At 40.4% G+C, this 12,341-nt stretch overlaps 1 pseudogene; it reads left to right on the forward strand.

Moving 5' to 3' along the window:
• Positions 1 to 926: 926 nt before the first annotated feature.
• LOC132437177 (E3 ubiquitin-protein ligase RNF166 pseudogene) lies at positions 927 to 6,932 on the forward strand (annotated as a pseudogene).
• Positions 6,933 to 12,341: the final 5,409 nt, after the last annotated feature.

Consider the following 12,341-nt stretch of genomic DNA (forward strand, 5'->3'; position numbering starts at 1 on the left):
TTTCCCTTGGGGCACTCCCCAGTCCCCACAGCAAGCCAAAGATAATACTCAAGTACAAAGTCATAACTTACTGGATTTCAGGACTGTCTCCAAGCCTGGAAAACTAGGAAGGCAGTATCTCAGAAGGCAGGGCCACAGAGAGAAAACCCAAAAAATCTTTTTTCAAACTCTCCACCTATCCTTGATGGACTTATGGGCTGGGAGGCTCCAAGGAGCCCAGAGGGAAAACAATAACTGGAACTGAAAGTCTTGAACAAGGATATTAACAGCTTCCTAGTGAAAGAAAGACTGAGTTTGAAGTTGAATCCCTCCAAGTTAAAGAGGTTTAGTAAACACTCCAGGTTTTTCATTAATGCTGCAGGTGGGTTCCAGCCCCGGACTAAGGGATTCAGGCATGAAGTCAAACCTACTATCAGATATTGTGGAAGGATCCTGGGAAGAGGAGAGAGAAATGAATGCTGAGAAATAGAGTTTTCCAGTTTTTTCCTAAAACATCAGAAATGGTTTCTGAAAACAGTAATCAGTAATTTCTAGTTCAAACTAAGGGAAAATTCTAGAATGAATTATTAAATACTTCAGATGGATTGCATACTGTACGGAACTCAGTTTACACTCCCACAGACTCTCACACGGTATCATTGTAAGTCCAAATGTATACCTTTTTTATGGTAAATTTGGAAATATCTGGAAATTGTAAAAAAGTAGAGGATCATAAATACCTCTTTTAGAACATTTCCTACACTAACTAAATTGTGCACAGATATGTGTAAAACGTATCTCACTGAAATTTTTTGCAGTAGTAAAATATTGTAAAGAGTCTAAAAATCGTCAATAAATATATCTATCAGAATTCTTGTCAGAAACAGATGGCCCATTCAATTTGAAGAAGGAACAATTTAAATATGTGTTGGCAAGGCATAGGGGAAATGGTGCTAGAAACAACAGGAACAGTTATCATCTCTGTGCCTAAAGGGGAAAGAGATAGAGGGTCCCCAGAAGACAAGAAGAGAGGGCCACCTTCCCAGGAGCTGGGACCTTTGGTCAAGGGAGGTAGCCAGTGCAAGACAAACCTTAAGAGAGGGAAGGGTGACTCTTCCCCTTCTCTCCAGTGTGTTGCTGGTGCTTTCTTGTGGTTCAACCAAACTGAAAGTCAAAGGGTAAGGGAGTCTGTTGATGTGGTCCATGCATGCCAGCCTCCCAGGACACAGAAGAAGGTGAAGAAGGGTGGCAAATAAATCTGGAAAAGCAAATAGAAGTTATCTACACTTGATGTAAATTACAATGTAACTTGAATTATTCCATTAAAATAAATCAGTGTATTTAGAGTAAAAAAGGCCATTAGCTGAACAGGATGAAAGCGTTGGGTAGTTAGGTGGGTGCATTCATAAACAGTAGACGTACGATAGATGGATGGTGTAAACATATATGTGTTCTATCTATATCCAAACTCACAGATACAGGGTATAACCATTCCTCTATCTTTATATATGAATATGAATATAACATGAAATATGTTTGAGAATATATATGCCAAACTTTTAACTGTGTTACTTCTAGGGAGTTGTGTATGGGCACTGGAGAGAATGAAAGTCTTTTATGTTTTATAGTTGTGTGACTTTAAATTTTATCATGAGAACCCATTACTTTTATCATTATTTTTTAAACACATAGTTAAAAGAAGACAACCTAGGACATGAGGAGAAAAAATAAGAAAGCCATGATCACTAGGACCATGCAAAATTTCAGTAAGAAAATATTCTATTATCTAATTTAACTTTTATACGGGCTTACTAATCTTGCAAATGAGAGAAATGGGGTAGAAAAATATTTCACATTTTCTCAGGTTATCACTGAGGACAAGCTGAAGAAATGTGTTTGAGTTGATCATACACCTAGGAATGTTTGAATCCCAAACCTGAGTGACATCTTTGATGCTGTGCTCTGTCTTCTGCCCTGTTTCAATCATTTTTATATCAATGACATATCAAGTTATTAAAAGACATGGTGACTCAGACACTGTACTGAGCAAGATATGTGATCTAGTGACTGAATGAAGAGCTAAAAATGTCCTGACAAACAGAACAACAGACCAATAAAATAATGTATCATCTGATGTAAATGTAAGGTCCCAAACTTGAAAGAAAACAAAATTACTCATATATATCCAGGATCCAGTAAAGATAGCTTAGTAGCAGCATGTGTTTAACTTGAATCAGTTCAGTAAGTGTCAACAGTATGATATGGCTCATTGCAAAACTCAATGATTGACATCACCTTCATAAAATAATAGTGGCCAGGAGGCTAATCACATTATACTAAGAATTTTAAAGTAAGTGGAGTACGCTCAAAGAAGAACACTAATGCTGATAGCAGAGTTTTAAAATCACACCTTACGGACCCTGGTTAGAAGATTCGTCTTTATGTTACCCTGAATAGACCACCTGATGAAGAGCACAGTAGCTGGATCTGATGTAGAAGGCTTGAGTCTTTTTATGTGGCCCTACAGTTAAGGCCAATGAGTCATGGATGCACAGGGAGAGACTCCCCAACTCAATACAAGGTAGACATATCTGACAGAATATTCTGACCAGAATGGACTGCCTTAGAAGTAATGAACTTTTGGAAAATAATTTATAAATGAGACTCAAACAACTGACACCCATCGGATGCCTTCAACCTTAGGATTCTGTGGTCCCATATACTTCCCATTTTTTCATAGTCGAAAATATGACTTCCTCTGGTCTCCAAGTCAGCACATTGATGTTAAGTTTATATTATTCTGGTTTTTATCTTCACCATATGATGAGCACCTCAGATGTAAGGGAAATTTATAATAAAAGGACCAGTTTACTGGGCTGTTGAATTCCTGTTAACCTGCAGGTAAAATCACTTCCAGTTTTCAAAGTTCCTCCTCAACTCTCCCTTCTATACATACCTAATTTTCTATCTGTAAATATCCCTGCTTGTTTTTTATGCAACTTTTATCTTTTTCTCCTCTGGTGTCTCACTTTAAAGCCTTATGTTTCTGGAACTATTTACCTCCTCTGATTTGCCAGGTTTTACTTCTGAACTTCTCTTTGACTAAGCTGTGATTGACACTCCACTCTGGGACATTTCCCCTCTCATTAGCAATGCCATCTTTTCATTATAGATCACCTGAGAGAATATGTAGTTCAATCTTTTCAACTTTTAAATCTCTTCTTTTATTACTATCTTTAAGTTTTATTCATTTATTCCCCTTTAAGAAACATTTTTCTATATGATCTGTGCACTTGTTATCATTTTACCAAAAATGTGTTTTAATTATGAAGTATTATTTTTTAATGTAAAATATTTTATTGTATCTGAGACATACGGCTAGTTTATGTCCCCAACCATGCTTTTTCTGTATGTTTTTCACTACTACCAAGCTGTCTTTCCATGGAGAAGAGATATTCAACTCACTGATATTTAAGAACTATTAGAAAAGATACACTGCAAAACTCTATAGCTTTGCTCTAATAATTCAAGCATAATCATTCAAGGAAAGATGGTACAATCCAGTGGAAAACAATCTTACTCTTGGCCAGTCGAACATATGGAGATTCCAGAAGAATGTACAATGATTCATATATTTGTTCGACTCATATGCTTCAAGCCATAAGGCGTTTGTGGGATGGCTGTTGCATGGGGCGTCCAAAGTGACTTTTCAAGTTTAAATAATTTGTTCTGATATCCTGAGCAGACTTAGGGTCAACATTTTAGACTCTCAGGATACATCCCTGTGGGCAATAAGGAAAACGTTTCCTTTTTTTAAGGTTTCCTTTCTCCGGGACACCAAAGACTTACGAACTCTGGTTGTTCTAGATATAGAGGTTGTCAGTAGTTTGATTCAACACCAAAACAACATTTACTTCTTGACATACCTCCTTATTAGATGCAGAAAGAATCATTCTCCCAATGTTGCTTTGAAATATTAAATGAGTTGAGTATCTTCAGTATGTGCTTGGGCCTCAGAAAGACAGAAAGGGAGGTGAGAAAGGAAACAAAATAGGTTTGACATAGCAATAATACATATGATTTTCTACAGTCCTCAAATTAAATATCTGGAGAGCAGCTTGATATATGCACTTGATATTCCACTAAAATCAAACCTTGAACATATAATGAGATTACCTTGAAAATAAATGTTAGAAATTTTAACAGATAAAATGCATCAAAATAAAGATTCTAACATCTAATAGAGTAAGGCTGGCAGACATACTTGGCTGTGATGGTGGATACCAGATGATGAGGAAAGATTATGGCCATGAAGGGACTCACCTCAGTGCTCAGATGTTGGTGGGCTAGTGAGCATCCCCAAAAGATGCCCTTTTCCTTCTTGCCTCTGAATTTTTCTTTCTTGAAAGTAGTTATCATAGTGTATTTACCAGCAAGTTAAGATTTACCTTCAAAGTTATTGGACTTTGTTATTGGAAAGGTGGCATTTCTACTTCAGAAAAATAACAAAAACACTATAAACCAAAACTCTGCCTCAGCTTGTTCGTAAGCTTTCATGCTATATCATTTTTGTTTGTTTAGAGTTGTTTGTGATCATTATCCAACAGAAAACTTTACAGCATATTAGTTTTTTTGTTTGTTTTTTAAACATCTTTATTGGAGTATAATTGCTTTACAATGGTGTGTTAGTTTCTGCTTTATAACAAAGTGAATCAGCTATACATATATCCCCATATCTCTTCCCTCTGCGTCTCCCTCCCTCCCACCCTCCCTATCCCACCCCTCTAGGTGGTCACAAATCACCGAGCTGATCTCCCTGTGCTATGCGGCTGCTTCCCACTAGCTATCTATTTTACGTTTGGTAGTGTATATATGTCCATGCCACTCTCTCACTTTGTCACAGCTTACCCTTCCCCCTCCCCATATCCTCAAGTCCATTCTCTAGTAGGTCTGTGTCCTTATTCCTGTCTTACTCCTAGGTTGTTCATGACTTTTTTTTTTCTTAATGGAAGTTTTGCTGAGTATGGACCTACAAATAAAGCCCAGTGAAGATTTGATAATAAAATGAATATGCATAATGTCTGGCATTTTTCACAGAACTAAAACAAGGAATTTTTTAATTTGTATGGAAACACAAAAGACCCAGAAAAACTAAAACAGTCTTGAGAAAGAAAAACGGAACTGGAGGAATCAGATTCCCTGACTTCAGACTATACTACAAAGCTACAGTAATCAAAGCAGTATGGTACTGGCACAAAAACAGACATGTAGATCAATGAAACAGGATAGAAAGCTCTGAAATAAACTCACTCACATATGGTCAATTAATCTATGACAAAGGAGGTAAGACTATACAATGGAGGAAAGACAGTCTCTTCAATAAGTGTTGCTGGGAAAACTGGACAGCTACATGTAAAAGAATAACATTAGAACATTCTCTAACTACATATAGAAAAATAAACCCAAAATGGATTAAATACCTAAATGTAAGAGCAGATACTATAAAAGTCCTAGAGGAAAACATAGGCAGAACACTCTTTGACATACATTGCAGCAATATTTTTTTAGATCTGTCTCCTAGAGTAATGGAAATAAAAACAAAAATAAACAAATGGGACCTAATTAAAGTTAAAAGCTTTTGTACAGCAAAGGAAACAATAAACAAAAAGAAGAGACAACCTGGGGACTGGGAGAAAATACTTGCAAATGATGTTACCAACAAGGGATTAATTTTCAAAATATACAAACAGCTCATACAGCTTAATACAAACAAACAAACAAAAAAACCCAATCAAAAAAATGGGGAGAAAACCTAAATAGGCTTTTCTGCAAAGATGACATGCAGATGGCCAAACAGGCACATGAAAAGATGTTCAATATTGGTAATTATTGGAGAAATGCAAATCTAAACTACAATGAGGTATCACCTCACACCAGTCAGAATGGCCAACATCAGAAAGTCTACAAACAATAAATGCTGTGGAGAAAAAGGAACCCTCCCTCCTACATGGTTGGTGGGAATGTAAATTGGTATAGCCACTATGGAGAACAGTATGGCTGTTCCTTAAAAAAAATAAAAATAGAGCTACCATATGATCCTGCAATCCCACTCCTGGGCATATATTCTGAGAAAACTCTAATTCAAAAAGATACATGCCGGCCCTGGAAGGCAGAAGTGGAGCCAGTGGGTAGAAGGGACAGGGAGGCCGACTTTCCTCGCATCTCTGTAAGGACAGCTTGTTCAGCGGCGAAGCCATCCCACTGGCTGCGAGAATTAGAGGTTCTGCGGGGAGTACCTCCGGCCATGCCTGCAGGTGCCAACCCCCCTGTGCCCACGGTGCCGCCTGCCCTTCGACCCCAAGAAAGTGGACAAGGCCGCCCACATGGAGAAGCAGCTTTCATCCTACAAGGCACCCTGCAGGGCTGCAGTAAGAAGGTGACACTGGCCAAGATAAGGGTGCACGTTGCCTCCTGCCTGAAGGTCCAGGAGCAGATGGCTAACTGTCCCAAGCTCGTCCCTGTGGTGCGCACATCCCAGCCCATCCCTAGCGCCGTCCCCAACAGGTCCACCTTCGCCTGCCCTTACTGTGGCGCCCGCAGCCTGGACCAGCAGAAGCTGGTAAAGCACTGCATGGACAAGCACTACAGCGACCCCAACCGCGGGGTGTGTCCCATCTGCTCGGCCATGGCCTGGGGCGACCCAAGCTACCAGAGCGCCAACTTCCTGCAGCACCTGCTCCCCCGGTGCAAGTTCTCCTAGGACACCTTCGTGGACTACAGCATCGACGAGGAGGCTGCCTTCCAGGCCTCCCTGGCCCTGTCTCTCTCCGAGAACTGAAGGCGTGGCCACTGGCCCAGGCCTCCCGCCTCAAGGGACAGGCCCCGCCAGCTCCTGCGGCCCAGGCCTGCCTGCGAAGGCGCCTTGAGGGCCAGGTGGAGCCTCACTGCTGCAGGAGGAGAGGCCACGTCCCCATCGTCACCGGCTCTTCAGTGCTTCGGGCTGAGCAGGTGGCTTCAGGGGCCCGGCCACTGGGACGGAGTGTGGCCACTGTCTGTGTCTCAAAGCCATGATGTCCTCCCTGCAGAGAGGACCCTTCAGGCCCTGCCACGTCCACAGGCCCCGGCACTGAGCAGGGAAATGTGGAGGGGGCCCCGGCCCAGCACCTGGCAATGCTTCCCCCTCGCGTGCTCGGTACTGGATTTTGTGATACATGAAGGTTCCACACTCTTCTATGTTATCCGGTGTGATGACCTTTTCACATTTTCTAGAGCAAAGACAGAGCAGTTACCCTTAATATTGCAATATCTGTGTTTGACTAGGAATAATAGTATTTTTATGGAACATTTACAAAATTATATTTTAAAAAAAAAAAACAATAAAAAACGAACCATTGTGGGATTGGTAGGGGGAGGAGAGGAGAGACAGGGCAATCGCTGTGTGCGGAGACCGAGGTTGCCACGTCCCCAGGTCACCTCGTGGTTCCCCAGGGTCACTGTGATAATAACGGGAAGAAATCCCAACGCCCGGCCACTTGCAGTGGCTCTGTGTCTGCTCCTGGCCTACCGCCTGGGTCTTGGCCTCGGCCCTGCTGTCACTGTTCCAAAGCTGACCACCTCCCACCCCCGGCAGGGCCGCCCCCAGCAGTGGCAGAGCGCTGGGGCTGGGGCAGTGACCAGGCAGTTCAGAAGATGCTCATCGGCACCCTTGTTTGGTTAATGGCATAAATTATTGCTGTCTTTAAAAACAATTTAAATAAAACATCTCAAAGCATAAAAAAAAAAAATACAAGCACCCCAATATTCATTGCAGCACTATTTACAATAGCCAAGACATGGAAGCAACTTAAATGGCCATCTACAGATGAATGGATAAAGAAAATGTGATATATATATATATATATATATATACACAATGGAATATTACTCAGCAATAAAAAAAGATGAAATCATGCCATTTGCAGCAACGTGGATGGATCTAGAGATTATCATACTAAGTGAAGTAAGTCAGACAGAGAAAGACAAATATAAGATATCACTTATACGTGGAATCTTAAAAACTGATAAAAATGAACTTATTTACAAAACAGAAATAGACTCACAGACATAGGAAACCAACTTATGGTTACCAGAGGGGAAAAGGTGAGAGGGATAAATTAAGAGTTTGGGGTTAACATATACATACTATTATGTATAAAATAGAAAAACAACCTACTGTATAGCACAGACAACTATACTCAATGTCTTGTAATAACCTATAATGAAAAGAAACTGAAAAAGAATATGTGTGTGCGTGTGTGTGTGTGTGTGTGTGTGTGTGTGTGTAACTGAATCACTTTGCTGTACACCTGAAGCTAGCACATTGTAAATTAACTATACTCCAATAAAAAATGGATAAGAAATGAATATGCATAATGTCTTTATGTTCTCCAAAGTCTTTCTCTCTGCATGCTTTTTTAACTAAACAAGCATTAAAAGGAGTTTTCCCGGGAAAGTTAATTAAACAGAGACCATGGTTTCAGTATTTAGAAATTCTTTGATAATTTAAAATATTTTAAAGTTAGTTATGTTAAAAGCAATACTTTTATTCATAAATTATTCTACGTAGAACCAACTAGGGGAAGTATTTCCCAACACATGCTGAGAAGTTAACATCTGGAGGGAAGACTTCTAAATTTGAAATTACATCTACACATATTATGCCCTTGATCACAAACATTCAGGAGCTTCTCAGGATAAAGTTCACATTTTGGTGAATGATTTTATAGTCTTAATTGCCACTACTTTCTTGTATCCCGTTTATCTCCCAACAGATTGCTGCTGCAATTACTACACGCTTTCCTATCAGGTTTTTGCACATTCCTGCTTTGGACATTACTAATAGATGTTTCCCTGTCTGGATTATCTTCACTTCCTGCTGCCACCCTCAGTTTAGAACTTTCCTACAAATCTCAGTTCAAATCACATTTCCTGCTTGAAGCCTTCCTAGATCCTGGGTAAGCATATGTGTTATCTACTTTTTGGAATCAGCACATTTATAGCCTATATCACTGATTTTACCTTATAAACATATTATTTTTAGCCTGTCTTGAATTTCTGACTTTACTTTTTCTTATTTTGTATCGTATCTTCCAAGCAAAGCCGTGTGTTCCACAGGGTTCCGCATAACTTACGGCTCTACATAATTTAGTCTTCTATGAAACCCTGGAGGAGCCATCACAGTATTATTATGTAGGAGATGTTTAATAAATATCAACATTAAGCCAATGAATGGATTTCTCTGAGAGAAAAAAATATATAGTATTGTCAGGTTTTATAGGAATAAATTTAAATATACGCTATAGTATTACAAAAATACACAAAGACCACCCAAATGAGAACAGAGGTTATTTATGCAGATTTGCTTTAGCAAAGTCACTATTACTTCATTTGGCAGAGATTCAAAGGCAGGCAGGTAAGAGAATTGAAAAGTTGTGTAGTGGAAAAAATGAGAGAAGTTTTTAGAAAGGCTTTTATTGGAGGTTGCTGGCAAGGGAAGTTGAAGGTGGGCTAACTAGAAAGGAGCAATCCTATTTGGCTTTCTCTGGCTAGTTCTGAATTGGAAGTGGGGGAGAAGGATTACAAAAATTGGGGGCGCTAACAATTGTTGACCAAGTTCTAACCCTTTGGAGCCAATTGCTACAGAGCTTGTGGTTTGGATTCCATGGCTGGTTGCTGCACAGGTTGTGGGTCGGAATTTTATTGTTATATGTGGTTGATATATTTAGTCTCAGTAAAATAATAGCTAACATGTTTATAGTACATTATCATGTCCCTAGTATTGTACAAACCCTCTTTCATTTGGTCCTTATGACAGCTCTGTAGGCCCAACAGATATAAACACTCAAATTTTACCAAAAAGAAGACTGAGGCTTGGAGAAGCAAACCATCTTGCCCAATGTATCCAATCTAGTAAAAGGAAGTGCTTCCATTTGGACTCACATATTCTGAAACTAAATTCAGATTTAAGAGGAAATAATTGTAAATACTTATGGACCCGACCAGGCTGGTACAAATGAGAAGAATAAAAACCCAGGGAAATTCCATAAAATTGCTGAAAGTTAGGAGGATAGTATCTTGAAAATCTAAAGGATATCTGGAGAAAATGAAGCGTCATTCAGAACATAAGTGGAATTCTGAGAATATTTGGAAGGAGGAGACTAAGTGATAGCTAAATATTAAATATTTCTAAATATTGAATAGAAGGGAAGGAAGCATCAGCTTTTCCATTTGGAGTTTCAGTTCGTTTCTGTCAACGTGGATGTACCATCTACAGTGGGCAACTCTGTGCCCTCTGGGTGTTTGCAGTATAATAGGAGAGAGACACTTGGAAAAGGGGTGTTTCAGCGCACTCTTCCAACTTGATGTAAGAAGTGTGTTAGAATTTTAGGAATATGCAGAGAGAAGAAAGGGGAAAGGCAGGGGCTTACTATTTATCAAAGTGCTGTTTACCAAAGTCCAGTTAGCAGAAATAGTGCCCGAAGTAGGAAGAGTTGCAGAGAGGCAGCAAAATGATTTAGTTACTAGCTGATCCTGCTGCTAGTAATTACTGCCTTAAGGCTGGAGAGGAAATGAGAGAGATATAAGTGCTTGTGAAAAGAACAAGTGGGCGGGCTTCCCTGGTGGCGCAGCGGTTGAGAGTCCGCCTGCCGATGCAGGGCACACGGGTTCGTGCCCCGGTCCGGGAAGATCCCACATGCCGCGGAGCGGCTGAGCTCGTGAGCCATGGCCGCTGAGCCTGCGCGTCCGGAGCCTGTGCTCCGCAACGGGAGAGGCCACAACAGTGAGAGGCCCGCGTACCACAAAAAAGAAAATTATAAAAGAACAAGTGGGCTTTTACACCAGCCTGGCTAGGGACATAAAGAGCAAGGAGTAAGAACATTTATTTTAGGATTAATCAAAATTATAGTCGCTTTGCTTCCTTGCATCGTGGGTCAGCTGCCACCTCCTTTACGAGATGTCCCCTAATTACTCCCTCCCTCTCTACCTCCACAAGATGTATGCATGTTTTTCTTAGAATTTGACTGTAACTATTTACCAGTACAGGCAAGTATAATGATAACGATGGTGTCATTACCATCAACGCCATATTCATTCCTGCTCTAATACGTCCTTTTCATCTTCTTATCAAATAACAAGCCTGTCACACTCCAAAATTTGGTCATTACTATAACTTATGGAAATAACAAAAGCCAGGCAGCTTTTTATACAGCTAATTCCTCCCCATCCAAAAGAATTCCATTTTCTTAACTGTAAGGAAATTCTCTAAAAGCCCCTGACACAATTCCTGCACCACACTGACAGCTGTCTTTCCTATAGATTCTTGACCTGTGACTCCAGGTTGTGTGTCCCTTCCCAAACCCCAAATTCCAGGGAGCAGTCAGTCTTTCTTGGTACATGTCAGGATGCTCATAATCTAAAAGTGGCTGCTCTGGGACAAATGGCTTACAGACTCCAGGCCGGGGGGTGACAGGGGTTTTTCACATTAGTGCAACACCATCTCTACAGTTCTTACATCAACACATTCTCTGCCCACAAAATACCAAGTGAAGTGGGTATTTGGGGACTTAGTGGCTTCATTTCATCAAAAAGAAAGTTAAGCTGAAACCACTAGACCAGAATAATATATCAAGTAGAAACATTTCAGTTTTAGTTACCACTCGCATTCCCACTTGGTTTCCAGAGCACAGTTATCTGAGGGGATGGCTTTCAGTTATCCGGGCACCCTCCGTTTACCCAAGTCAGAAGACCAATTTGCACATTAGGACCACTGCGGACCTCCATCAGAGTAAAATTAGAAAGGTGGAAAGCACAACATACAAGTTAGCTAATAGATGCCTCTAACTGTGCTCTGGAAATCAAGTCTTTCTCCATGTTCCTACTCAGTTGAGCAACCAGACGATAACAGGGAAGATAATTTAGTTCAACCCTGTTGATGTGTCATCTGGAGAGGGACACATTCAGTGAAGCCATGACCCATCAGGATAAACTGAAAGGCATGGCTTCAAGAATAGGATTCTTTGGTGTGGATATGCAGCAGTTCTGTTGTGTTTCCTTCACAGACATCACATTCCTTACAGCTTTAAGACACACAAGTATGGTTCCCTTTCCTAATGCGCTTCTCAGTAAGAAAATATCAGTAGAATACAAACTTTTCTAACTAGGACGACATCCACTTCCCATGACTAATCACACCCCACCCCTTCCTGCAGCAGGAATCTTTTGTTCTGTTACTATTGCTGCAACTGCTATACCAAGATCAGCTGCCCCCCCATTGATTATACTGGTTAATTCTTATCTGAATCCTGAAGGTGAGGGGTTATTAT

Source organism: Delphinus delphis, chromosome 14 (genome assembly GCF_949987515.2).
Source record: "Delphinus delphis chromosome 14, mDelDel1.2, whole genome shotgun sequence".
NCBI lineage: Eukaryota > Metazoa > Chordata > Mammalia > Artiodactyla > Delphinidae > Delphinus > Delphinus delphis.